Here is a 26,030-nt window from a genome sequence, read left to right as displayed (position 1 = left end):
ATCTAGATCAGGATCATCTTCTCCCCATAGTCTCTCCCTGATCTTAGCACTATTGCACTCCAACATAAATTGATCTCTAAGTCTCTCATCAAGTTGTGGTCCGAACTTGCAATTCTTCGCTAATTTCCTCAGGACCGTTATGAACTGCTCCACGCTTTCTCCACTTTCCTGTGACCTCTTGCCAAACTTATATCTTTCCCAAATCGTACTCAACTTCTTTTCATAGTGTTTATTCAGCTTGGCAATACACTTTTCATACTCATTCATATCCCCTTCACCATCAGGTAAATTCGGCAAGTCCTCAAACTTTTCTTGTCCCGCTGGTCCCAAACAGTGGAGTAACAGTGCTTTCTTCCTCTCTACACTGTAGTTTGCTCCACAAACCACTGAGGCATAGTGCTCAAACGACTTCAACCATCTCTTCCATGGTAAGTTCGGTTCCCCAGCCTCCAGCAGAAACATGGTTGGTGGTGGAATAGTGTGCATCAGCATGTCTCCAGCTGCAGACTGGTCACCTGCCCCTCTATAGGTAATGATTACCGCAGACTCCTTTGCACTTCACTGTACTATTCCCTTATTTCCTGTCCAGCCACTTTCTCTTATGATTGGTGCACAACTTCTCAAATATGTGTTGTTGCCTGTGAATGGTTTGCACTTCACTGTAATAGTCCCTTAATTTCACATCCAGTACTATCTCTTACACTGTCCATGTACTGGGACGAGTAGGAGCGGATCACTCGACCCTCATTCGCAAAAATAATATATATTTTTTTTTATAGTCTAAATTGGCACTGCCACCCGCTCAGCAGTCGTAAATTAAATTTGTTCCATTTAATTCTTTCAGACGGTCATAATCTGTCCTTGAAGCCTTGGGCCTTGTTACTACGGTCGCCGTAGATGCAACCGTATTCTTGATCAAATTTAGGATGGCCGCCCGCACGCAACGTACGTCATGACGTTGCGGGTCCTTTTCTTGAAAGCGCTTCGCTTCCCTTCACACTGCGAGCTCGCGATCAGCTCGGGGCAGTGTTTATGTTCAATACGCTGCTTAGAGCGCTCGCGCGTACCCCCAACTGCAACAGTGAGTTTCGCCACGCATATGTGACAAACACAGCGACTTGCTTGCTTGCTGATTGCCCTTACTCATGCACGGAGGGGGAATGGGCAGGGTTCACGCTCACCTGCAGGCTTCAGTTTCTTCTCCTCACTACCGTAGTTGCTGTTTCATTTCCTCGTCGCCAAATGTAGCATCACAAAGGGGCTGAGGCTGAATATATGAATATATATATATATATATATATATATAAACTGGGGTTTATTTGATAGGTTTACATAAAGAAATGGGTATTTAGATAGATATTTAAAGGGGATATAAGGATATAAATGAGGAGTCTCTGAAGGGAGGTACTTCAGTATCTCCAACTGTCTCTCCAATGTTCTCCTTCCTCCTCCGCATTCTCCTTCTGGAATCCTTGTAGATTCCACATCCATGCAGCTGATGTCACCATGCTACAGTATTGCTATCTTTTTGTCCCTCTAATTGGAGAGGGGCTTTGGGGGCGGGCACCTTCTCTCGCAGGTGATCCGATTTCTGCCGGGCGACCTGGGCTGCTCGGCACCCAGTGTTGTCATAAAACCTCACAGCCGCCCTTGCTGGTTGTCCAGGCCGATGAACGAATCTCCATTCTGAGTCTGATTTGGACTGTCTTGCTTCGTTTGAGGGCTTGCCCCTCTGTATGCCACTGTTTCCCAACACTCTGCTGGCAGGCGGAGCTGCCCTTTCTCATCTCCTTCGTGCTGGAGGGAGCGGGAGCCGAAGTTTAGGCGGCCATGTTTCCCCGCGGCCCCTGGTGGTCCCTTTTGAGATTTTAACTCGTGTTGTTGCAAGTGTATCGAGAGGTTTATATTTGTTTTATGAATTTTGCATGAATTTGAATTATCTTGAATTAAATGATCTCTATTATGTGAAATGCCAAATTTTGGTCGAAGCACAATAAATAAAGTGTATGGTTACTGAAACCATTTTGGCCTGTTAATCCATATTTGTTTGTGCCCCTACTCCTATTTGTGCCCCCAGGTTCCCCCCTAACTCCATTCCGCCACTCCCAATGATGATCTCTAGAGGCACCACTGCTAAAGGTCAAGGTCTGTCCTCCCTTGATAGGAGTCAACCTGGTGCTATCCCCATTCCACTTCTATTATTTTACCACATTTTATATGGGACATTTTACCGCATTTTTACAATGGTAGATGTGGGGCAGCTAGAGGGAAGGGATTTGAGAACAGGGGTATAGAAGGACGGGCCACATTAAAATGCAGTAAAATGTACTGTGCGATGAGATGGGTACAGCCCAAGACGGTGATAGACCGATTAGGAAGTGGCACAGCAACCCACCAAGCTACTTTTCCACACGGAATGAAACATCATTTGTGTTTTCTGTGGTATACCCGTTTGCTTGCATTGGTGTAACGTTGTGAACACTGCCATTTATCTTAATAGTGGAAGCATTCTGCTTTCTTCTCCTACACTGTAAGGGATTGTGTCTCATTCATGCCAACTTAATCTGCAATGGAACGATGTGATTGTTACCTCATAAGCAAGTTGTATGCTGTCCATAAAACTCTAGTCAAGCCTACCGGCTCTGTCTGGATAAGTATCTTTTGAATTGCGTAACTGCACACACTTCTAATATCCAACTCCTAGGAAGTGAATGGAGGGCGTTGCCTGGAATTTGATACTGCTTGAAGTAGACTGCACCACCTTTAGGGCGCGGCACTCGAAACAACTAAGAATACACGTATTTGGCGCGCTGTTTCTCCTCGCACAGATTTACCAATGGAATTTGCATGGTCGATAGAAGCTTTAGTCCGATAAAGGAAGTAAATACCGCGAGAGTTACCAGAAGTCTCTCTTATACGTATGGAAACATACACCCCCTAAACAGTTAAGGCGAGCAGGCAATTACAGCCATATGCTACCTCGAAGCCACCATTGCTTCCCACCACAGGCCTGATTGGACATCGTGTACTGGAAAAGGTAAGGGACTAGATAAGATGTAGTGGAATATTTATAGAGGCCTAAATGTGCATGCCTACTTATGTTGACATAGAGTACCGTGTGGCAGATTTAAAGTATTTGGGCTAGATCTGGGAGCTAAACCTTTTTTTTATTTTTTTAAAACTTTTATATTGTTCATAAAAGGATTCGTTTTAACTTTAACATGCTTTTATAAAGGAAATCCCAATCGCAAAACTGGAGAAATATGTAAATAGAGAGGAATTTTTGGACGAGATGCATGAATGGACAACATATCTCTTTCTTTAGAATTTATTATTTTTATTTAAAGAATTACATTTAAGATTGAAGCACGATGGGATTTACATCATAAACCTGAAACGTACCTGAGAGAAGATGCTTCTGGCAGCCCGTGCCATTGTTGCCATTGAAAATCCATTAGATGTCTGTGTGATCTCATCCAGGAATACTGGGTAGCGTGCTGTGCTGAAATTTGCTTCATCGTGTGGTGCAACGCCAATTGCTGGCCGTTTCACTCCTGGGACCTTCACCAATCAGATCCAGGCTGCCTTCCGGGAGCCCCGTCTGTTGGTAGTAACCGACCCCCGTGCTGACCACCAACCGTTGACTGAGGTTTCATATGTCAATATTCCCACTATTGCCCCATGCAACACAGACTCTCCACTGCGATATGTTGACATTGCCATTCCCTGCAACAATAAGGGTGCCCACTCGGTGGGCCTGATGTGGTGGATGCTGGCCTGCGAAGTGCTGCGCATGCGGGGCACAATTTCCCGTGAGCATCCCTGGGAGGTTATGCCTGATCTTTACTTCTACCGTGCCCCAGAGGAGATCGAAAAGGAGGAACAGGCTGCAGCTGAGAAAGCTGTCACTAAACAGACCCTCCAGCTTATAGCGATCCCGCAAAATGCAGCGAAAACGCCCGTTTTGTGCAAAAAGAGCATCTTAAAAATAAAAAAAAATGTAAAAGTGATCTTTAAAAATTACCATTTAAAAAAAAAAGTATTCAGAGTGCCAGGTTCTCTACTTTTTTTTACGGAAGAAATGAAATGCGCTAACACATCTCATCACTTGCGCCCAAAAAAAGTGCAGCCCAATCCACAAGGGACACATGAATAGGCACATTTTATATGCGCGGCCATTCAGATGGCATTTTTCACCTCCTTCATCAAATAAAGTGGAGTTTCTGCCAATTTAAAAGCGCATCCCACATTTCCAAGCAAGATGCACTTTTAAATGTGCAGAAATTGTAGGCAACCCTATGCGCACGGGATGTGGGGCTGCCACTGCATGACAGGGTCTTTCCTGACCCTGTCATGCATTTCTTTTAAGGTATGAACCGCTGCTGTGTCTCTTGCATTTCTGTTCCTTATACAGGATAAAAATCATTTTTTGGGTCGGATTTTACAGTGGCAGGCCCCTGAAGGGCCTGTCCCTGTGAAAGGCACTGTGAGCTTGCAGAACACTGTCGGGAGAGCGATTCTATTCAAGGTACTATCCATTTTGATGACAAAAATCGATTGAATGGTACAATTTGACCTATTTCGTCCAGTACTATTCGATCGATTTTTATAAATACTGAACATGTGTTGCGGGGGTGTCACCCGCTCCCCATGTTCAGTATTTTTGGGCTAGGGGGTTGCAGGGGTGTCCTCCACTTCCTCAAAATTGGAGGCGTGGACAGAAAAAAAAAGAAAATAACGAAAAAGGGACCCTGCGGAGTCGGATCTGACCCGCGTTAGAGGGATAGATCTGACACCGCAGGGTTGCAGGGGAAGCGGTAGCGACCAAGCAGTTGAGTAGGGGAGGGCGTGGGGTGGTGGTGAAAGGTACATTTTGGGTTGTTTGGCTGAAGTGCAAGTCAATTTGCAGCGAAATTGACTACGGTCAATTCCGCCGCAAATAATTACACTTCGGTCAAACAACCCAGAACACCATTCAAGGCAGCTGGCCAGCGCACAATTTGCGCTACAGCTCCAGCCTGTAGAAATGCGCCGGTCACCTTTGAGAATAAGGTGACCTGCTAATTTCCAAAAATGGGTTGTCTAAAAATACCATATCCTTGGCTCTATTTTTAAATGCCCCATTTTTTGAGGATCTGGGTCAAAATTACATTTAAAACATTTTTATAAAATGGTTACACTATGAGAGGGAAAGGAGAGAGAGAGAGGGAGAGTGATGGGTGAGATGTGAAGTGATAAGCAAGAAAGCAGAGGGAGAGCAGTGGGCCACAGGAGGAAGTGGTGCACAAGAGAGCAGAGGAAGCAGTGATGCGGTGGGCCAGAAATCTGAGAGCGAGCAGGGGTACAGAAAGTAGAGGGAGCGTGTGGTCAGTGAGCCAGAAAGCAGAGAGGAAGCGGTTGGCCGGAAAGAGGCAGTGAGCTGCAGATTGGGAAAAAAGGATGAGGGAAGAGTGCAATAGAATAGGAGAAAGGATGCAAGAAGCAGCACAAAAGAATGAAGGACTGTATATTGCGGGAGGAATTGTAGAGTGTAAGGTGTGAGTTGGGAGTATTATTTGGAGTGTGGCAGGGGCTGGGCAGTACAAATTGTGACTTGACAGTGTGACATAGCACGTGAGTATTTGTATGACAGAGTGAGAGGTTCAGGAATGCAAGTTGTGATGGGGAGTTGGTGAGATGTGTGATGTGTGTTGGTGAGCGAGGTGTGTGGGTGTTTGCGGGATTGGAGAACATAGAAGGGGAATATTTTCAGCATTACAACTGATAATGATCAATTGAGTTAATACTATTAAATAGGCATGCACATTAAACCAAAAATGTACCCAAATCAAACACTGTTCTGCCAAGCCACAGACATCTGGGACTCTTCCTATTAAATTAATACAAAAGATACATAATAATGATACCCTGGCTCTCTTGTAGCCTTGCACTATGCCTATTTCCTGCAATGTGGCTTACACCCATCAGTTAATGCAAAATGTCCTGCAAAAATGCCGCAATAAATAAAGGTTTGTGCCGCAAAATTTGCCATGTCATGCCGCAAAATTTGCCATTTCATGCCGCAAAATCCTGGAAGGTCTGACTAAAGAAGAATTTCAGGGCGAGTGGACTGCACCAGTGCCAGATTTCCCCCCGCAGGAGGTGGCTGATTGGTCAGAAGGTGTGCAGGTGCCCTCTGTGTCCATCCAGCAATTCTCTGCCGAGCTTGCAGATATTGCAATCACTCCTAAAGCAACTCAAGAGGACTGGAGTGCACAACTTGCAAGCACAGAGGACTGGTCTGCAGCCCCCACTGCCCAAGCCACAGAGTATGGTGAAGAAAAAAAAAATGAAGCACGAGAGTCGAAACTATTTAAAGAATAGTTAGAAATACAATCTATAAAGTACCCAAGTTTGTACTTTTTATATGTTTCTGGATATCTGATTTGATGGTGATGTTAAGGTTTCCTTTAAACCAACTGTACACCAACATTATAAAATACATTTAATAAAAATGCTTTTAAAGGGGTCTGTGTATACACTGCTGTCAAGATAGGTAATTTGGAAGAGAATCAATATCTGGGATCTTCAGACGTTTTGTGAATGCGGGCAAAGAAATCACTTTTTTTCTGGTTGTCATTGTAACTTTCAAATAGTACTAGATTTGATAGCATAGATATAGATCCAGTCTGGTGCCCCCTGCCGGTAGAATCCTAGTTGGCTGCCAAGATTTACCATGATATAGAACTTCAAGAGTATTGTGAGAGTGAGTGAGCGGGAGAGAGAGAGAAACATCACGCATGAAACTCCAAAATCACAATAGAAAAATGTTCAAATTCCTCTGCCGTACTACCCAATTAGCAGTTATTTAACAATATTGCTCCAATCAGCAGCTTTGTAAGAAGTAGGTCGGATGTTGGGCTTTCCATTTCCCAGCTGCACATTGATTTCACTTTGGGCTATTCTTCACAGACGTTTCAGCTATTTTAGTGTTACATATGACAACAGATCTGTTGTTTTTGTCCTCCTGAGACTGCCTTTCTACCCCCCACTCTCTCTAAACCCATCTCTCTCTCTCTCTCTCTCTCTCCCTCTCTCTCTACCTCTCTCTCTGTCTCTCTCTCCCTCTCTCTCTCTCTCTCTCTGTCTCTCTAACCTGTGAGGGGTCGGTAATGTGAGATGGACAACTTCTTGCATTTTTCTCTTAAAAGAAAAAGGTGCAAATAAATCCTTACAAAACCTACTCAAACAGCGAGTGCCCCACCTAGTCTAAGAGCTAAGGGGATCGCTCCTACCATACACAACTGGCCCGCACACTAAAACATACAAAGTAAATCATAAACACAGTTTACAATAAAAAAATAGAATAAATGGGTGCCAATGGACACACCCCAGTAGGGAATGAGACCAGGAGAGATTGCAAGTGAGTTAAAGGTATTCTTTGTATAAAGATAAAGTGGGGCACGCAGAGGACGCTACTACTCCGAGAGCGCTCTGCCCATCATAAAAAAAGTCACATTTTATGTCAAAAACACGTCATCTATGACGTGTGCTATAGAGGTTACACAAATACATTTCATTGGTTCAGTGGAAGAAGACAGTGTACAATGTCTACTAGTACTGGTGCTGAATTGGCTGAGGTTGAACTTGTTGCTTCTTGAGGCGTGTGGGGTGGCTGGGCTCTTCAGGGAGGGGCGAAGGGTCACGCTGTGTCCATGCAGCTATAACTCTAATGTTGTAATGTGTATCTGAGTGTGGTGACATCACTGATGGTGCAATGTGGTGATGTCAGTGTTTGTGGATTGTGGTAATATCAGTGTGTATGAGTATTGGTATTTTATGTTCTGAATGCAGGTTTGCATGTTTTACAGTTGAGATCTAGGTGGCATGGAGGGACGTGCCGATGTTATCTCCCTGGCAATTAACTTGCAATAAACCTACAAATAACTTCCCTTACTTCAGGTACCAAGCTATTACACTGGCGACGAGGATGGGATCCTATCATGGAGGGGGCCGCCGTTGAGGTCCAGGAACATCGCCCTCCAATCCTCACGTCGTAAAGTTGTAGCCAGCCGCCTTAGCCCCAGTAGCAAGGATCTGGGTGCTACGCTCCAGCAGGCTGGGTGGTGCTGGCAGAGTCAGTCCTTGTTTTGCACTGGTCCAGAGCGGAGGAGCCAGTAGGTGGCAGGAAGTTTTGTGGTCCTGAGGTGGCCCCCTGGCCTGAAAGTACTGGCAGAGGCAGTTCCTGTACTGAGGGTGGTCCGGAGCGCAGGAACCAGAAAGTGACGGAGTTCAGGTGCCAGTAGTGACTAAGCCCGTGGTCCGCTGATGGCTCCTTGGTCTAGTGGTACTGGCAGTGTAAAAGCATGGTGTACGTGTTGCCCGGCTGTCATTGGTGTGGGTGCGCGTTGCGGTCAGAGTGAACCGCGGTTCTGCTTTTGGCGTGACTGGAGGCCGGGTGGTCCAGTCAGCCAACAGCTCATCGGTGGCAGAGCATATGGAGGAGGTTGCTGCTACGATCGGCGCCCAGGATGCTGGTGGTGAAGCCCCCCAGTTCATGGAGGTTACCATTGTAACACTAGACAAGCGTTGCAGGCGCCAAACTGTTTGCCCAGCGGAGTGGCGTATGTGATGCGTCCTGTGCTAAGGTGCAATGGTTAATGATGATGTCATGGGTCATCAAGCTCGTTCCAGCGTGAGCGTCTGGAACGAGCGGAATGTTGGAGGCATGTGGCGCAGGATTCCCTGACGGAAGAGAGGCACGCAGGTCGGGGTTGCATGGCAACGTTTGGGCCTGCAGCAGGACAAGCCCATAGAGTTCCGGAGGTAGTTGCTCCGTGCCGGTATGGGTGTGTATTGTTTATGTTGTGGCCCAGTCTTATTTTAAAGAGATATTTTCATGTGTGATGTTTTCCATTGATAAATGCATCCCATTGAAAATGCATATTTCTTGGTTAACCTGTTTCCATCTTGCAGGTGTGTTTAGTCGGGTATTGGGACTCGTGGTTTGCATTTTTCCTTACAGATGGGGCCTGATCGGTCTTTGACCTGGACTCGCGGGTGATGTAAAATAATGGGGCTTGGTTCTCAAAAGTACTTGCAAGTGTGTGACTTGGGGGAGAAGTTCCACAGGAGTGTAACTTCTGTTGTTCAGTCAAATCTGAACAGTGACTTTTAACTTTGGTAATGATATTGGCTTTTGTCATCAATGTGTCTGTTTTCAATGTGAAGGCGGTGAGTGTGGGTTTAGAGAGTGAGTATTACGTAAAGGGTGTATTGCGGCATGGTGGTCTGGCTAGAACTTGGGGTCTTGTGTGACGTGTGTAGGCGTAAAGGGTGTATTGAAGCATTGTGGTCTGGCTAGAACTTGGTATCCATTGTGGCATGTGTAGGTGTTACTGCAAAGGCAGTTCAACTGGGGCTAATGGTCCTGGTTATTGTGGTATTGTGGTGTAGTTTACTGCAGTTATGCAGTCGGCATTGGGCTAGGGGTCCTACGTGGTGAGAGCAGGTGTTGCTGCAAAAGCAGCCTGACTGGGGCTAGGGGTCTCGGGTGTAGTATTGGTAGGTTGCAGCGGTGCAGTTGGGCTGGACTAGGGGTCCTGAGTTGTGGTGTGGTGCTGCGAGTGCAATTTGGCAAGGACTTGAGGTCCTTAGTGGTAGTGTTGGTGTGCTCCGGTGTGCAGTTTGGCAAAGACTAGGAGTCCTGGGTTATTGTAACAGTGGCTGTTGTGATGCACTGTTATGTGCATTTTTGGCAAGGACCAGGGGTCCTAGGTTTGGTGTTGGTGCGCTGCAGGGATGCAGTTTGGCTGGACTAGAGGTCCTAGGTGTGTGGTGTGGTGTACTGTCAGTGGCAGTTGGTTGGGACTTGTGTCTCGCGTGGTGGTGGTTTAAGGAGGGTGTTTTTTTGCAGTTTTGTTGGATTGTGTTTTCTTAGGTGTTCTTGTTGGGTTAGGTATGCTCTGTAGGGGTGCTGTTGTGGACTGATGTTGGGATGGTGTGCTTGTTGTTGCTCTTGGTGAGCTGGGATCATGCTAGGTAGTGTACTTTTGGGGAATGCTGAGACGTGGCAGGTCCTAGTTTTCAAAGGGCAGCTTGAAACAGGTGGTAGTGCTTAGTTTATTATTTTTATCTCTCAAGTGTATTTTCCAGTCCTGGTTTTAGGGAGGAGTTAGCCCTTATTCTATGTCGGTGGGTTCCTCATTGTTGGCGTTTTGTGGGGAAGGAGTTAAGTTGGATGTGTCCATTTTGACACGGTTTTGGTTTTGTTGTCCAATTTGTGTGTAGGCACAGTTAGGGTGCGTATTCTTGGGTGCCATGCAGGTTATTCCTGTCCCATGGTTTAGTGCTAATGGAGGTGCATTCCCGATGGTGTCATATAATGTACGGTTGGGGGGTGTGAGCGAGCTTCAGGTGGCAGTTTCTTTTGTCGCCAGTGGAGTCTGGTTAGTTGGTGCATTTACATGGTGGCCACACGTGTATGTAGGGGATTGTGTTGGGTGATAGTTTTAGTTGAATTCCTTCTTGTTCAAGAAATGTAAGGAGGGAGAGGTGTTGTAATGTGTATCTGAGTGTGGTGACATCGCTGATGGTGAAATGTGGTGATGTCAATGTGTATGGAGTGTTGTTATGTTCTGAATGCAGGTCCAATGTTTTACAGTTGAGATCTAGCTGGCATGGAGGGACGTTCCGATGTTATCTTCCTGGCATTTAACTTACAATAAACCTACAAATAACTTCCCTGCTGGTCCGGGTGTTACTTCAGGTACCAGGCTATTACATCTAACTAAGCTAAGCTTCACAGTAATCAGGGGCATGCAAGATTTAATAAGACATTTAAGATTCATCACAACACATTGTCGTCTATAAATTGTTGCAGTAGGTATGCACCCTTGACCTGTGCCAAGGGGGACAGCAGAGGTGCAGTGGTCTAGGTGCCTTATCTTGGCGGGTACTGTCTGGGTACATTTATCAAATGCCTCGAGGATCAAACAAGGGTGTCAGGGTTTGTTAGTACATGGAGAATATATGTTTGCTCAAGATTAGCTATATGGAGGCAATCAAGGGTGGCCCATGGGCAGGGGTCTTACTCCTGCTGCATCAAAGAAGCAAGGGGTTTTGAGGTTCATGCAAACAGTAAGTCTTAAGGTGGGGGTTGTTGGGACAGGAGCAGGTTTGTGGAGACGGATGGTTTCCATGAGCCTGGCTCTGGCCTGGTCACACACAGAGCAGTGATCTCAGAGGAAGAAGAGAGATACAGTGTCAGCTTGCAACAATTTGTGCCCAAGCTTCCGTGAGAACAGGACAGCCACAGCGCAGACAGTGGGGAGGAGGTGGGGGTTTGCTGGTCTGGCCGTGCGTGGCACTGGACAGGGGAGAGATGCAGACTTGCCGCTGAAGTTTTCATGTGCGGCCTAGTTAAAGATGGAGTTGTGGCTAATACAAAATGGAGTCTCTGGGGTCCTGGAGAGGCATTGGATATGTTTCATTCAGTGGCTACCTTGCACCCGTCATCTAGGCTCGGGCAAGGGTACGTTTCCAACCATTGAATGAGCATAACGTACACTTCTCCTGGAATGTAGAGGACCCAAACGACTCTTCCTCCCTTATGACCTTCACCTGTCCTGGGTAACTCCCTTTCCCAGGATTGTTCAGTCAGTTTTCCCAAATGTTCAAAAAGAAAGTAAAGTCTTGAACCAGTTCTTGTAAGTTCCAAATGAAACAAAGTTGACCAAACAAAAAGCCACTGGTAATTGTTTTTCAGCTTTCTGTTGAAAGGTTCCCCTTCCAATTCCAGCCAAGAAAACGGCACCAATCGTAATCCTAAATATTCTCTTTCCAAGATAGTTTGCCACAGTTCAAAGAATAAATGAATCATTTTTTGACAACTTTGCAAGTTTCTAGGACCTCTGCAGTTTCTTTGGTATAACTGTCAGGATGTTTCTTCTTATGGTGTTACTTTACTCTTAACAGCCACCCTTTTACTACTGTTACTGTGGAAACTGGCTCTCTTGTTCCACAGTATATCTCTACTTCAACCACCTTTAATGCAACATCCACTGACACTATTATACACAACCACATTTCTGGTACTTTTGCTTCAACTTTATACTTTGACTGCTAGCCATTTTAAAGACCAGACCCTTGGACCTCAACTGGTAGGCAAATAACTCTTCTTTACTCTGCTATAGGAAAAGAGCAACCTCTTTGCCTTTTCTGTCTGTCTTATTAACAGTGGCATAACCTGTCTTTTCTTCGAGACTGCCTTTCTCTCAGCTTCAACGGTCTCTGCAAAATAGATTGTTGACTTTATGTATGTATGTATGTATGTATAGCAATTTATAAAGCGCAACAAGGACCTGAAGGGATCAAGGCACTGAGGAAAAAGACCAGAGAGGAGAGAAGGACAACCAACATTAAAACAACAGTATTTTGAGCTGTTTGCGAAAACTAGATAAGACATGATTGCTCCTAATATAGAAAAAGACGAGGGCCTGTCGGAAGCAGCCTCTGTTTCTTTGTGAGAGGTGCGGCTTGACGCTGTGATTCTGTGATTCAGTGCGTGCGAGCGTGGAGGTTCTTTCCTTTAGCCATCTCGAGAAGCCCGGAAGCTCTTGGAAGGACTCTGACCGAGATGCCGAGACGGCGAGAAGCCCAGCCCAGCTGAGCCAGGCGGAGTGATGTGAGTTTTGCAGCAAAGGTGAACGGGTAAAGAGTACCACAGAGAGTACCACAGAGAGCAACAGAAGAGGGCTGACCTGTTGGTAAGGAGTAAGGACCCCTCTGTGCTGGTGATGGCGTTGGTATCCACTGTACATCGCCAGGATATTACTAATTCACATATAGCCTTGCCTTGCAGAAGCGCATTCACATTTGCTCGCCTTGTTCTCAGCAAAGACCTAAGAGTGGCTCAGAGAGGAGCTTAAGGTGGACATACATATAGCCCCATATAGCCCACATAAAGCCCTATATACATCACTTGAGTACTGCTAGCTGTGGCGGGCTGTGCGGCTTTGGTTCCGGATCTGGGCCCGAGTGGGTTTCCGGTCAGCGTCCCTGTCCTTGCCCGATTCGATCCTTAATGGTTTGTATCTAGCTGGCATTACATCCGGAGACTGAGTGACAGAGTGACGGAATGTAATACACCTTGTGATACCCTGTGACGGAGTGACGGTGCGACTGGTGTCATAGCCTTCGAACTCCGACACGGGAAGAGTGTTGGTACCTTGACAAATCGGCTTGGGAAGGCCGATGCCATTTTAGAACCTGTGTATTATCGTATACTGAAGTCTCCAGCAAAACCGTGGTGTGCTAAAGACTCTTATCAGCGCAAAAGTGTGAGGGCCTTCTGGGTTTGGAGAATTTATAAGCCCCTGTGTATATAGACTCCATTGACCTCTCAGTGCCATAAGGTCATTGAGTCAGTGAAAGCAGCAGAACTAAGCTTTGGAACTGTTTGAGGCTCCACTTGTTCATTGATCATTGGTCACTGATTACTAGCACGCTGGCATTTGAGGTAGAACTTTAATCAGTGGAGCGATAATTATGTTTATTAAGTTTATATAGCGCTTTAATCCAAAGCGCTTTACAATAAAACAACAAGATACAATAATGGAAGAAGCATGTTAACAATCATGAGACAAAGCAGCGTAACAATATGTAGAACAGTTTCCTTGGATATTGGAGATGAGGGAAAAGTGAGAAGGAAGGGAGAGGGGGTAGAGAGGAGAAGGGGAACAAGATTCAATTATGAAATATAAGGTTAAGTGGATGTGAGGAAGGGAAGGGAGGTATGGGGATAGGGGAGAAGGGAGGAGAGAAGGTAGGAGGTGACGTGACAAATCCTACGCCATAGAAGGCACAACAAAATAGGACTTCCCTGGTAAGCCCCCATACCATCTGAGGTAAAAAAAAAGGCAGCCTCTGGATTTGGCATCCTAGCGGGGAATCCCTCAAGTTAGTCCCTCCGACAAACTCAAATTAACATGAAAGGGGCAAACAGAATGAAATTGCGGAGTAGTCTTTGCGGAACCTACATGAACACCGGAATCAGATGGCTCGTACTCTGAACATTTGAGACCATCTGGGTCTGCCGGTACATCCAGTAAAACCCCAGACATCCCTGTATTAAACAAAAAGACTCAGAATCAGGTCCACACTGAGGACTTAGCCCAGAGTGTTGAAAGAGCGCGGCATGAAAAAGAGGGGCCAACAACATCAGCCAAAAATTGGATGCATGGGTTAGAATATACTGTCGCTACAAATAAAATACGGAGGAAAATTGATCATTTCGGCAAAAAAAGAAACTAGCTTAAATGACATGGATATCGACGCAGATCTGGATAGGTCGCCTAATTAGGCAGAGTGCAATGTGCATGAGGCAGCGTGATCTAACTCCTACACCGAAGGCACAGGAAGTGAACAAAGAGGGGATTGGTTGCCTTCACATCAGAACACCGATCAAACCGGTGAGGAAAGCTTGGCAAACGCAGCTCTAGCCACAAACTGCGAGGCAGCGCATGGAGAGTGTGACAGTTTCAGCACAAATGAGGGCACATTATCGGCCCTAAATTTTGTGCTGAACTCTTTAGTCTCGGTTTTTGAGCTTCTCAAAGCAGCGGTTCATTCACAAGCGGGAACTTTAATGGAACTTACCAAAGAAGTGGCAAACTGCGACATAGTGGTAGTAGGTCTTAGTACAGCTATAAATGATATAGTCCCTCCAACTATAAGGGATACCAGGCTGAAAGTGGCTAAGCAAGGCCTGGATATTTCAGCAATCCAAGTCTCAGTGAAGAACCAAAATAAAGAGGAAGGATTTGTATTACAGCCTCTGGATGAACTTTCACTTCATCTGTTAAATCAACAATACCCTTTAGAGGTAGAATTCAGAGAAACTGCTTTGACCCCTCCTTTGGATGACACCCCACTGTCTGAATCTATGTTGGGAGAATTTAGGCGTTTGGTGAATGTCGTGGACGATGAGCTGGAGAAAGCAATGTACCGCTCCAGAAAAAAATAGCTCAGGATATAGTGACAGGCATTGAAGTGATGTTAGAAGACTGGACCTTGGCAAGCTGTCAAACTTATAGAGGTAAGAAGAGGTCGAGGACCCTCCACCCGCAGGCCAAGATACTAAAAAACCTTAAAATCAAAAAAACATGAGAACGCAAGAAATAGGACTTCCCCTAAATGGACAAATGGACCATGGTAGAATGATGGACAGACCAATTTACCACAGGAACCAGAAAAAGTCTCCCTGTGACTGTCGGAAAAAAACAGGCAGATGCAGCAATATAGATCCTAAATGTAAGTGTGGACTTGCAGACTTATCTCACGTGGTCAGTGGCTCAGTAAAAGGGGCAAATTTGACATGACAGGACAAGATAAAATCACTAGCGTACCCACAACAGGACAATATAATTTAAAATAAAAATGCAAGTGTGTTGGACACCAATCTTCTCACAGGCAAAAAGGCCCCTTGAAAAGGAGACTAGCCCAGGCAACATGGCTCAGAGTATTTCTGCAGCCGAATAAAATAAAATTGGCACCGATATTTCTGAAACCGGCCACCAAAGTGTCTATGGCACCAGCAAAAGATTCAGCTCTTTTGGCAGTCACAAAGGCACTGGAACTGGACAAAGGAGAGTCCGCCATCATTCTGGATATCCGGAATGGTATAGGAAAATCAGTAGAGATCAAGATAGCAAGTGAGACTTCCAGTGTGGACATTCCTACAAGTAATGGCAAGACAGCTGATAAGAATCGAGAAGAGGTTGTTGTAGAGAAATTTGCAATGCCTAGGGTTTGGTTGAAACTTAAGGAAAACAAGACTCAACATAAATCACTTAGTCGAAATGTAATTCTGTCCTATTTTAGGAAAGTGTTAAACCTTTACCTGTTCTCATCAAATGATATTGAAGTGGTATTATTTCCATTCTCTGGTGATTATCATTTGGCGGAAGTCTGTCTTACATCAAAAAAGCCAAGAGGGAAATTCTGCAATCCACAAAAGATTTGGAACTGTATGGACTACAAGTCCTCTCAGAGAAACCAGTAGAACTGAAACAGGCTACCATACAAATGCAGGGGCACCTGATGGGTATAGATGAAGCACACCTGGTTAACGAAGGAAACCCCACAGCTGCCTCTGAACCGGGAAATGTTTTGAGTATGCTGCCAGAGTTGCTCTCCCAAGTTCTTTTGAAATTGGGGGTGGGAACTCAACCTCTTTGAGGGAAAAGGTGTAAGGTTAATAAGTTGGAACACATGGGAATCCGGTGTGTTACGATTAAGAGATACAAGAGAACAGGTTTTTGGGATTAATTACATTGTTTTGCTGCAAGAAACATGGCTTGTCAACCCTATTGAAGTTTAGGGCTACTCTTTATATTGTTTAGCCGCATCGCAGCAAGCGAAGGGTAGACCATCAGGAGGTCTCCTTATGGCATCTAAAAATTCCACAATTCACGCCGTCTCTCCAACCTTAAATAATGGAATGGGTATTAGGCTTATAAAATCTGTTTGAATTATAACATGCCTGATCCTGACTTGGTTGTTATAAATAATTACTGGAACCCTGCCTGTTCCGAACTCTTGGCCTTTTGTGGCCATACTGAGTTCCTTATTGGAGGGAGTCAGGTTAAATTATGGGAATACCAATGTGGTCCTAGCAGGGGATTTTAATGCGGAATGTGTCTGGGAAATAAAGGGCAAGGAACCTCTGACTCCTTCAAAGAGCTCCAACAAAGGATGCATTTGGTTGGATTTCGTGAGGGCTTGGGGCCTGAATTTGTTAAACGGGACAACTGGGCAGGAGTCAGATGCCAACGCAACGTGGCATCGGGGAACTTCATTCTCTACGTTGGATTACATTTTTGTGTCTGTGGGCCTTCTTTCCCGGCACTCGTCCTTGGTGATAAGGCGGGCGGTGGCAGTGACCATTCCCGGTTAGAATTGTCATTTGGGGATATGTCGGTGGCAATATCTGCCATACATCGACAAGCCGTTTCATGCAACCATAAGGGAAAGCTGAGACTTGTGAAATATAGACAGGATGGAAAAAAACTAAATAGAAAACAAGAAAAAGTTCCAGTTTCAGTTTGGATAGAAAATTGTCAGCCAGTGTAGAGAAGCAGGCCTATATGCATTGCATTGATGAGGAAACTCTAGAGAAAAAAAGAGAGTTTAGACTTAAACTTAGAAGGCTGAAAAAAGAGTTCCCCACCCATTATGGAAATATTTAAACTGGAAGCAAAAAAAGTATGTCAGGATTATAAGCAGTGGTCTGTAAATCGAAAGATGGCCCGCTCACAACTTGACTGAGAACGGATGTTGAGGCTGATCAGTGAAAATAACTCAAGAAGCTTTTGGTCAGTTGTGGGCCAATTGGAAACCAATTATGCTGTTACCCTCTGCAATTTGGTTCCAGAATCAAAGTGGATTGAATATTTATCCAAGAAGTTTGAGAATCCTCGGCGAGAGATCTTGGAAGAGTGTCATGAGTCCTCTTGGTACCTGCCCCTTGATGAGGGGGTTATTTCAGAAATCATTGTCAAATCCTCTGCGTATAGGGCGGCAGGGCCAAACAAACTTACCTTCCAGGTTCTTAAAAATGATCCGAGTATGTGGGCAAAATTTCTTAACCATTTGTTTAAGGGAATTCTTGAGAAATGTAGGTTTCCTCACTCTTGAAAAACAGCAATAATCATACCTTTCTTTAAGGGGGGAGATCGGTTGAATCCGGCGAAACTATCGCCCCATCACCCTCCTAGATAGTAAAATCTTTATGAAAATATTGCTAAGAGAAATTGCAAAATGGGTAGAGACGTCCCTGATTTTGCCCTGTAACCAAACTGGATTTAGATAGGGCCTTTCAACTACATTGAACGGACTTGTTCTAAATCTGGTTAGTGAAAACTCAACAGGGAAGAATGAAGTCCCTCTTTATGGAGCATGGGTAGACCTGTCGAAGGCTTTCAACATGGTTAATAGTGTTCATCTCTGGACCAAGTGGAAGAGATGGGAGGATCCCAGTATCACTGTTGGAAATGTTGATCGAGCTTCACAGAGATACCACTTTGAGAGTCCGGCTGGACGAGCATGGACACCTATCAGAGATGATCAGAGTGGAGAGAGGAGTGAGGCAGGGTTGTCTGGGAGGGCCCCTTCTTTTTATTTTATATTTAGCTGATTTAGGCAACTACCTGGAGTCATCTACTTTGGCCAGTCCTAATATCAATGGGAGAAGGCTCCACTGGCTGGCTTACGCAGGTGACATTGTGCTGCTTGACAAAACGGCGATAGGCCTGCAGCGCCTATCAACAAAACCTGGCGACTACGCTAGGGAGAACGGACTGGTGATTAACCTGGCAAAATATACGATTGTGGTGTTCAAGCATCACCGTAAGAAGGTTAAGTATGCAAATTGGGCTCTGGATTCCCTTAGAATTCCTCGGGTGGAGGAGTTAACTTATCTGGGGTATAGGATATATGGCTCACCGGCATTATATAAAGTAGAGTCAGAAGTAGAAAGGAAAGCCCTACAATTTGTCCCTCAAATGGAAAAAACTCTAGTATTGCATGTTCTCAATCATTCCGTTGATCAAATATTTCAAGGCAAAGGTTGTACCAGTTGGTTTGTATGGTCTTGAAGCAACACCTTTGCTTTGGAATAGTAATTGGGACAAAATAGAGGCTCTTGTCTGGAAACATGTTCTTGGACTTCCATCGTGGAACCTGAGATTTGAATTAGGATTGTCCTCACTGTGTTTCCATGCAAATTGGAAACTGATTTCGCTTCATAGGCAGATTATTATTGCAGATGGCAACACACTGTATGTTGATATTAATATGGAGCTGGTACGTTCCAGATTTAAACTATTGTCTCAACTAGATTTGAAAGTAGAAGAATTTCTAGTTAACATAGACTCAAATATTGTAACATTGGTTAACACCCCCCAGATAGTAAAGACAGCAGGTGTACGTTTCGACTGGAGAAGTACAATTGCTAAAGTAAGAAATGCAACTAACCCTAACTCCTTTCAATCAATGTAGAAAGCCTGCGGTCTCTCTCAAAATATGTTGTAAACTTTCCTGATAGGAGAGTGAGAAGTAACTTCTTGAGGATAAGGTTGAATCTGCTGTCTACTGGGGAGATACTGTTTTTGCGTAAACAAGAGTAAAGAACACTTAAACTGTGTAATGTTTGTGAGGTACCCAAGGAACAAACATTAAGACATCTGCTGATGGACTGTGAAGGAACATGGAATAAGAGATTGGTTATATTTGGCAAATATGTAAGGAATGAGGAGGGGCTGATCTCGGCCTTCATCTGGAATAGAATTATATCAGGTCAAGAAACATCACTAACAATTGCTGTAGTTCACTTTTTGGAGAATTGTGGGTTTATTATTTAAGGATGTGACATATTCATTTTTTTGTGTCTTATTTCAATAAGAAACATATGCTTGGAATATGAAGAAACATTGTTCAAAGTGTAACTTTGGTCAAATTGTTACTTTTCTGTCTGCTTTTTCTTTTTTTGTATGTTTTAACAGGTTTGAATTTTGTAAAGGTTATCTGAAAACCATATACAAATACATTTAAAAAAATAAATATAGAATGGGAGGGCATTCCACAAAGACGGGGCCAACACAGAAAAAGCTCTGCCTCCTGCACGGCACGTCGAAAGCGGGGGAGGGACAGTAGAAACTGTTTGGACGAGCGGAGATGCCTCTTTGGATGGTACAGAGAAAGCTTTGCTTGAATAAATTCAGCTCTGACAGAGTGAAAAGCATGTTGAACCGTGCATAAGACCTTAAAGTTCACCCGAGATCTGATGGGCAGCCAGTGAAGGTGCTGAAGAAGGTCGTGAGAGTGAGGCAGTCTAGGAGCGCTGAGAGCAAGCCTGGCTGCCGCATTCTGAAGGATCTGGAGGTGTTGAAGTAACACCTCGGGCTGGCCAAGATAAATGCTGTTGCAATAATCAATTGCACCCACAATAGACAGTCACAATTTTGATCCTGGCTTCCTTGGGAAGAAAACGGAGCACCTTCTTCAAAGTTTTCAGTTTAGCAAAACCACTCTGGCAAAACAAAGAGATTTGTGCTTCTCTTGAACCAGAGACCATGACCTTAATACCAAGGCTCTTAACTACAGTGGAAGGTTTCTGGCAGGGTCCCAGACATACTTTACCGCCCTTGACGAAACCTCACCAAACATTGCAAAAGATTTCAGAGCGGGCCACATACTTTTGCAAAGTTTGGTGAGGATACGTCCAGGGGGAGCGAAGTTATAAGCTGCCCAAAAAGTGTTCTTCCTATGCGTTTAGCAACTTAACCATAACTACACAGCCGCTGCCGCAGCAGACGCATTTAGATAGAAAGTTTGAGAGGAGTCCGCCACAAAAGCCCAGCACCAAGGAGGAGAATAGACACCCAACCCACATTAATCAATCCGTCGGCATTGGAACACCTACAGAGCCGGCTAGAATAGAACAGCTAGGAGCAATCATAACACTTACAAAGCACGTTAGAACAGCACAGGGAGCGCCCCACACAAACCAAAACCCTGCCGGGCGTAGCCTTTTGCCCACCCCGATGAAATTGGGAGTATTGGCGAGTGCCACACTCAGACAGATTTCTGAACTTCTGTTAACCTTCATACAACCGACTAACAAAAACTCCGCCTTTCTGCAGACTTATCTCACTCAAAATCTCACACAACCATCTCTCGCACAACAACCCGCACGCACTTCACAACACTGCAACAACACATAAGCAACACCAACAGCACACGAGGACTGACATCGATCCAATACTCGCACCGAAGCTCAGCACCCGCTGTATACCGAGTTGAAGCTGCCAACAGAACACCACTCTTCTCACTATCCTACTCACGCTTCACCTACTAACCCATCCCACCTTCTCATTTGCAGATCCGCCAGAGCACCTGGGGACCAACTCCGTTGGTGACGGTGCGCGGTACAAATACCTTTAACATTTAACATATATATATATATATATATATATATATATATATATTACTGGCACGCCCTGTGTCGACGCCCAATTTTCAAGTTTCGAAAAACAAACTGTAATACTCCGCAGCTTCCACTAGTGGTCGGCCTATGCACAGCATGTGAATCTAAGCAGATACAAGCATCAGAAATACGATCACAGTGAGTAATGGATCCCATATGTGTGTGTTTCTTTTTTTTAAAAGAACGGTTTTATAGCCGCGTCTACCAAGGATGCATGCGCGGCTAAATGTGGCAACGACTGAGGCAGGGTTTTACCCGCAGCATTCACAGGGGATAACAGCGGCTATAATGAAATACATAAGGATATGTAGTTCTTTTAACACACAATTAAAAGTATTTGATACATATATACAGTGTGTGTTTACATTGTCTATTTTTAAAATTGAAAAGTTGGCCCTGAAAAGGGCCGTTTTGGGGGGAAAAAAGAGGTAGGAACTGGGAAGGGAAAAACACTATGATTCATACATATAACAAAAGATATTTTTATATTTAGCACATTTTTTTTTCTCTAAAGAATAGGCTAAATAAAATGGACATTTAAAAATATACCTAGCTCCTGGCATTGGCAATTAGTCCCATGTTCTGAAAGAGCCTTGCCCAAAATCATCTAGGGTGGTACCACCCACCTTGATCAAGCTGTGACAGGTTTTGCACATCACAATCAAGTTGCAAAGATCAGAGGCAGGCAGGATGGACTGAGCATGGGTTTTTGTTGGTAGAAAATAGCTAATAATCGTATGGGAAGTCTGTGGCGCAGATGATTAACCAAATGCACTTAATAAAAATAAATAAATAGAAAAATACTGTGCTGATCTTGCTGCATGTGCTTTGACCTTATGTTTCACATGAGCATTCCTATATGAATTAACCACTTCATACCGGTGAATGCGGACAAGATGTTGATTTAACATGGATGTTCCAAAGCTTTGCGACAGCTTGTGTGAAAGCCTCCTCCGCAAAACCTTACCACAGAAATTGCACATGACCTACTCAACCTCCTCTTTGCTGTGTTGGTCCTTTTGCGGATATATTGCCGACTGTCAGAAATGTTTTTTGTGCAAATTGCTTCTTCCGTGGTGGTAAGGCTGAAGCCACCCACACCACCTCATGATCACTGCTTGTCGTAGTCATTTTGAAATGCAGGTCTTGGAGGGACAATGAATACTGTAAAAATACACAGCACAAAAAGGACCATTTAATATAAAAAAACTTTAAAAAAAGAAAAAAAAAGAAGCTATAATGACAAACTAGAAAGGTATAGGAAGAAAGGTAAAAAAAGGAATGGGAAAATCGAGGTACTGCTTTTTAAAAGTTTCTGAAGGCTTACAAAGAAGTTCACCCACCAAGAGATATGATGATATGATATGGCATTTGTAACGCGCCTATACACAAGTGTTTCAAGGCGCGAAAAGCAATGACAGAAAACAGGAAAGGGGTGCTTGGGAGAGGGGTATAACCGTGGATACATGATATATCAAACCAGAATGTGTTTTCTGTGTGCGCGGGTACGCCCACAGCGCAATCATGTGTTTGCGCCTAAATTATTGAACAATCGCCTGAGTCAACGAGGAGACGAGCCTGCATGTGGCCGACATCGCGCCTGTTTTCCACAGCCATTCGGATCATGGGCTGTGCTCCCCCTACTTAGCCGCGTCAACAAACAGCCCAATCACACACTGCGGTATATTGACACGGTTCCACCCATGCCTTACAATGAAATCTGCATGGGCGAAAGTGACCATTCAGGGGGCGCGCAGCAGTGCGTATCCGCCCATAATCACCCCCACACAAAAAAATACATTTATTTTGATCATTGCTACTAGTGCTTGTTAGTGAAAGGTTTACCAAGTAACTACAAGAACCTTTTGGCGCTTAACCGTTTTAACCCTTTAATTGTTCCTCATTTTTACCCACTTTTAACCTAATCGTCTTTTGCCTTGTATTGTCATTTGGTCAGTTTGTCTATTTTTTTTTTTTTTACTTTTTCATTTTTGTTGTATGTGATTTTACATTTTCCTCCATTTCAACATGTCTAACCATGACAACAACAACAGCAGCAGCAGCGATGAGCATTTCGTCTGGGTCCACAATCCATTGCCACCAAGGAAGAAAGCCACAGGAATAAAAACCCCTGCAGACAGTTGGAGATATTTCAACGTCAAAGAACACAGTGCACATTGTGCATGAGGACTCTGACGTGAACCATCAAAAGTGCCATCGCAAAGCCTTGGAACATCTGTGATGATCAATAATCAGGTGAGAGTGCATTGGGATGATGTGAATGCCACATATCGAAAATCGCACGAACCCCACAAACTTAAAATGCATGCGGCTTATGCATTAGATGCACCAAAATCAGCACCACCTCCAGCATCTGCATCCACCAGTGGGACGTCACTGACACCAAATGAACCCTCAACTTCTGCAAAAGTGTCAACTCTTCCTGTTCAAATGTTAACAGCTCCCAATGTCTGTTATGAGAGTCATGTGTGAACTATGACACCAATGGGAAGCCTTGGGAGGTGCCACAACTAAGAATTGGGAGAAGTTAATATCTGTACACCAGACTAACTGTCATCCTTAATTTGTTGTTTAAGTGGTAATTTGTTCCCCCTTTTCTTGAGGAAAAAAATTAAAAACAAAATATATGTTCATGTTTATTTGTATTCCCTTTGTTATATGTTTCATCCTTATGTGTTTTACGTCCCTGTTCCACCTCCCCCTTTTCTTCCCCCAAAATGCCCCTTTTAAGGGCCACTCTTTAAGTTACAAAAATTGATTAAATTGAACACAGTGCAAAAATATATTCCAATATCTATTGTAATTTATTTTATGCAGTTTGACTAAAATCCCCCCCAAACTTTCACTTATAACCGCAGTTATAATGTTGCCAGATGGGCCTGTAGCCATGGATATAATCACTACAGTCGTTGCTCACCTTAGCCGTGCCTGCATCTCATTAGCTGGTGCTGTAGGCACGGCTATAAATAATAAATAAACAAAATACAAATCTGTGTGTATACATATGTGCATTGTACATAATATATATCATATTTGAGATGTCTTACCTAATATCTTTATATGTGCCATCTTCGTTGTTTAATAATAGTAATTCTGAAAAAGAATGAAATGTATTTCATAATAAAATTAAAAGAATATTGCTGTTTTCTCATAATGGTACTAAGTCAATACTGAATATATTCGTAGTACACAACCAATAAAGGCTGCATTCATTAACCGTGCTACAGAGGAAAGAAATTTCTTGTTGGAGAGAAATATAACCTCTATTCACTTCTTTAAAATATTTAACAATAAATATATATGCGAAGAAAGCACGTATGCTGTTTGGAAGGCACTCTTGGAGCAGCGGAACGTGGCAAATCCCTTGGAGCGCAGGAAATCAACAGTCACAAAATCCACAGAGAAATGTAGTTTATTTTTCAAAAAGGTGAAAGGGAAGCACAGCAATGATGCATTTCACGATAAACAAACTGCTTGTTCACGTATATATACAAAGTACATACTATCTCGCTTTCTACAAGTATATCTATGACAGGTTAAATAAAAATGTTAACAGTGTAAGTTAACATTATGTCCAAAACAACTTAAAATAATAGCAGTTTCAAAGAGAAGGGGCAGCTACAGTGTAGTATAGATAAAATAAATGCTGTATCATTACCTCAACTTCACTAACCATTTAGCTAACTACGAACTTGGTTTTACATCAGCAACTTCTAAATAGAATTGCCCACAACGTCAATAGTTTGTGCACCTATTATAGGCATTTAACTACTATGAAGTTCTGTTTCAATACTCTACGAACATTTTTTCATATTAAATTATGAAAATTGTGCAGATTAATTTATGCAACATTAACCAGGAAACCAAGACATATAACCTAACTATGTCTTCAGTTACACAAATAAATGTATGAAGACATGCCAACATTATTTTGAGTATAAATCTTTTTAAAGTGTAGTCATACCAATATTTTAAATAATAGGTAGACAATAAAAACATTTGTGTGTAAACATATTAACACCAAAAGCTACACTAATAACCTTACAAATGTCATTTCCATACTTCTTGTGAAGTCTATGTGCATCCTTTCCTTGGCCACGTGCACACATGACAAGTTAATAATGACATTTCGAAATGTACACATCATATTTGAAATTTTTAAAATCTGGTAATTGTTATTTATACTTCTATTTGCACAGATGGTTGTGTGCAGTGTGGAATACTTTTTTTATGAAATCAAACTTCATTTTAAAATATAATAATTATGTCTACACTGCCATTAGAACAAGCTAATGTTGTATAAAATACTATGAAAAAACAAAAACGTGCACGGTTTAATGATGTAATACAATTTTTCTGAAAACGTCCACACTGCAAATACAAGATATTTAAACATTGAACAAACTAACACTTAAAGTAAGCTGTGTACATTTTTTAATAGATTTGGAATACTTTTTAAACCATTGTGTGCGTCCCTATTTTGGTCACCTACATACATGACAAGTAAGACACACTATATCTAAATCCTTCCCTAAACTCTTAATAGTTAGATGGTATTTATTGTACAAACATTGCATTTTATTGTGTTTGTTTCTACATCCTACTGTTTACTTGTTTCATATGTAAACCGTTATGGCCTTCTGCACTCCTTAACGCTCACAATAATGTACATGGAATCATTTATGTAACCTAGCACTTATAGGTATCACTTGTACATGTTAAAAGTAGAATATTGCAGAATGCTGTTTTCTCTTCTAATTTATGTAATCTTCAGAATATAATCTCTACATTTATTTTGTACTGATTTTAAAATACATCCCAGTAGCAATCCATCTTCTACTTTACATAAAACATTTATTACCCTATTCCTCCATTTCAAACTTTTATTTAGCATGTTTACATTTACAAAGAATATAAAACATATATTTTAAAACGTTGGTTCTAACAACATTAAGCATTCTTTAAACCCTTTAGCAATCTAGCT

General features: G+C 43.3%; 1 protein-coding gene and 1 pseudogene across 10 annotated transcripts in view; both read left to right on the top strand.

Moving 5' to 3' along the window:
• Positions 1–26,030, top strand: part of GPD2 (glycerol-3-phosphate dehydrogenase 2) — a 2,458,594-nt gene that overhangs the window by 174,140 nt on the left and 2,258,424 nt on the right. The window contains exon 2 of one of the 10 annotated variants that reach the window (XM_069616413.1): positions 23,080–23,281. The exons of 7 other annotated variants lie outside the window; for them this stretch is intronic. The gene's annotated coding sequence lies outside the window, so the exon portion shown is untranslated. Of the gene's footprint in view, positions 1–2,625; positions 3,038–23,079; positions 23,282–26,030 lie in introns of those variants that run through there. 2 more of the 10 variants (XM_069616416.1, XM_069616414.1) reach the window with 2 other exon arrangements.
• Positions 927–4,171, top strand: LOC138487438 (small ribosomal subunit protein uS2 pseudogene; annotated as a pseudogene).

This window comes from Ambystoma mexicanum, chromosome 9 (genome assembly GCF_040938575.1).
Source record: "Ambystoma mexicanum isolate Mex_15411 chromosome 9, UKY_AmexF1_1, whole genome shotgun sequence".
NCBI classification, from domain to species: domain Eukaryota; kingdom Metazoa; phylum Chordata; class Amphibia; order Caudata; family Ambystomatidae; genus Ambystoma; species Ambystoma mexicanum.
The sequence above is the reverse complement of the archived record's forward strand: the minus strand, read 5'-3'. Positions and strand labels throughout refer to the sequence as shown.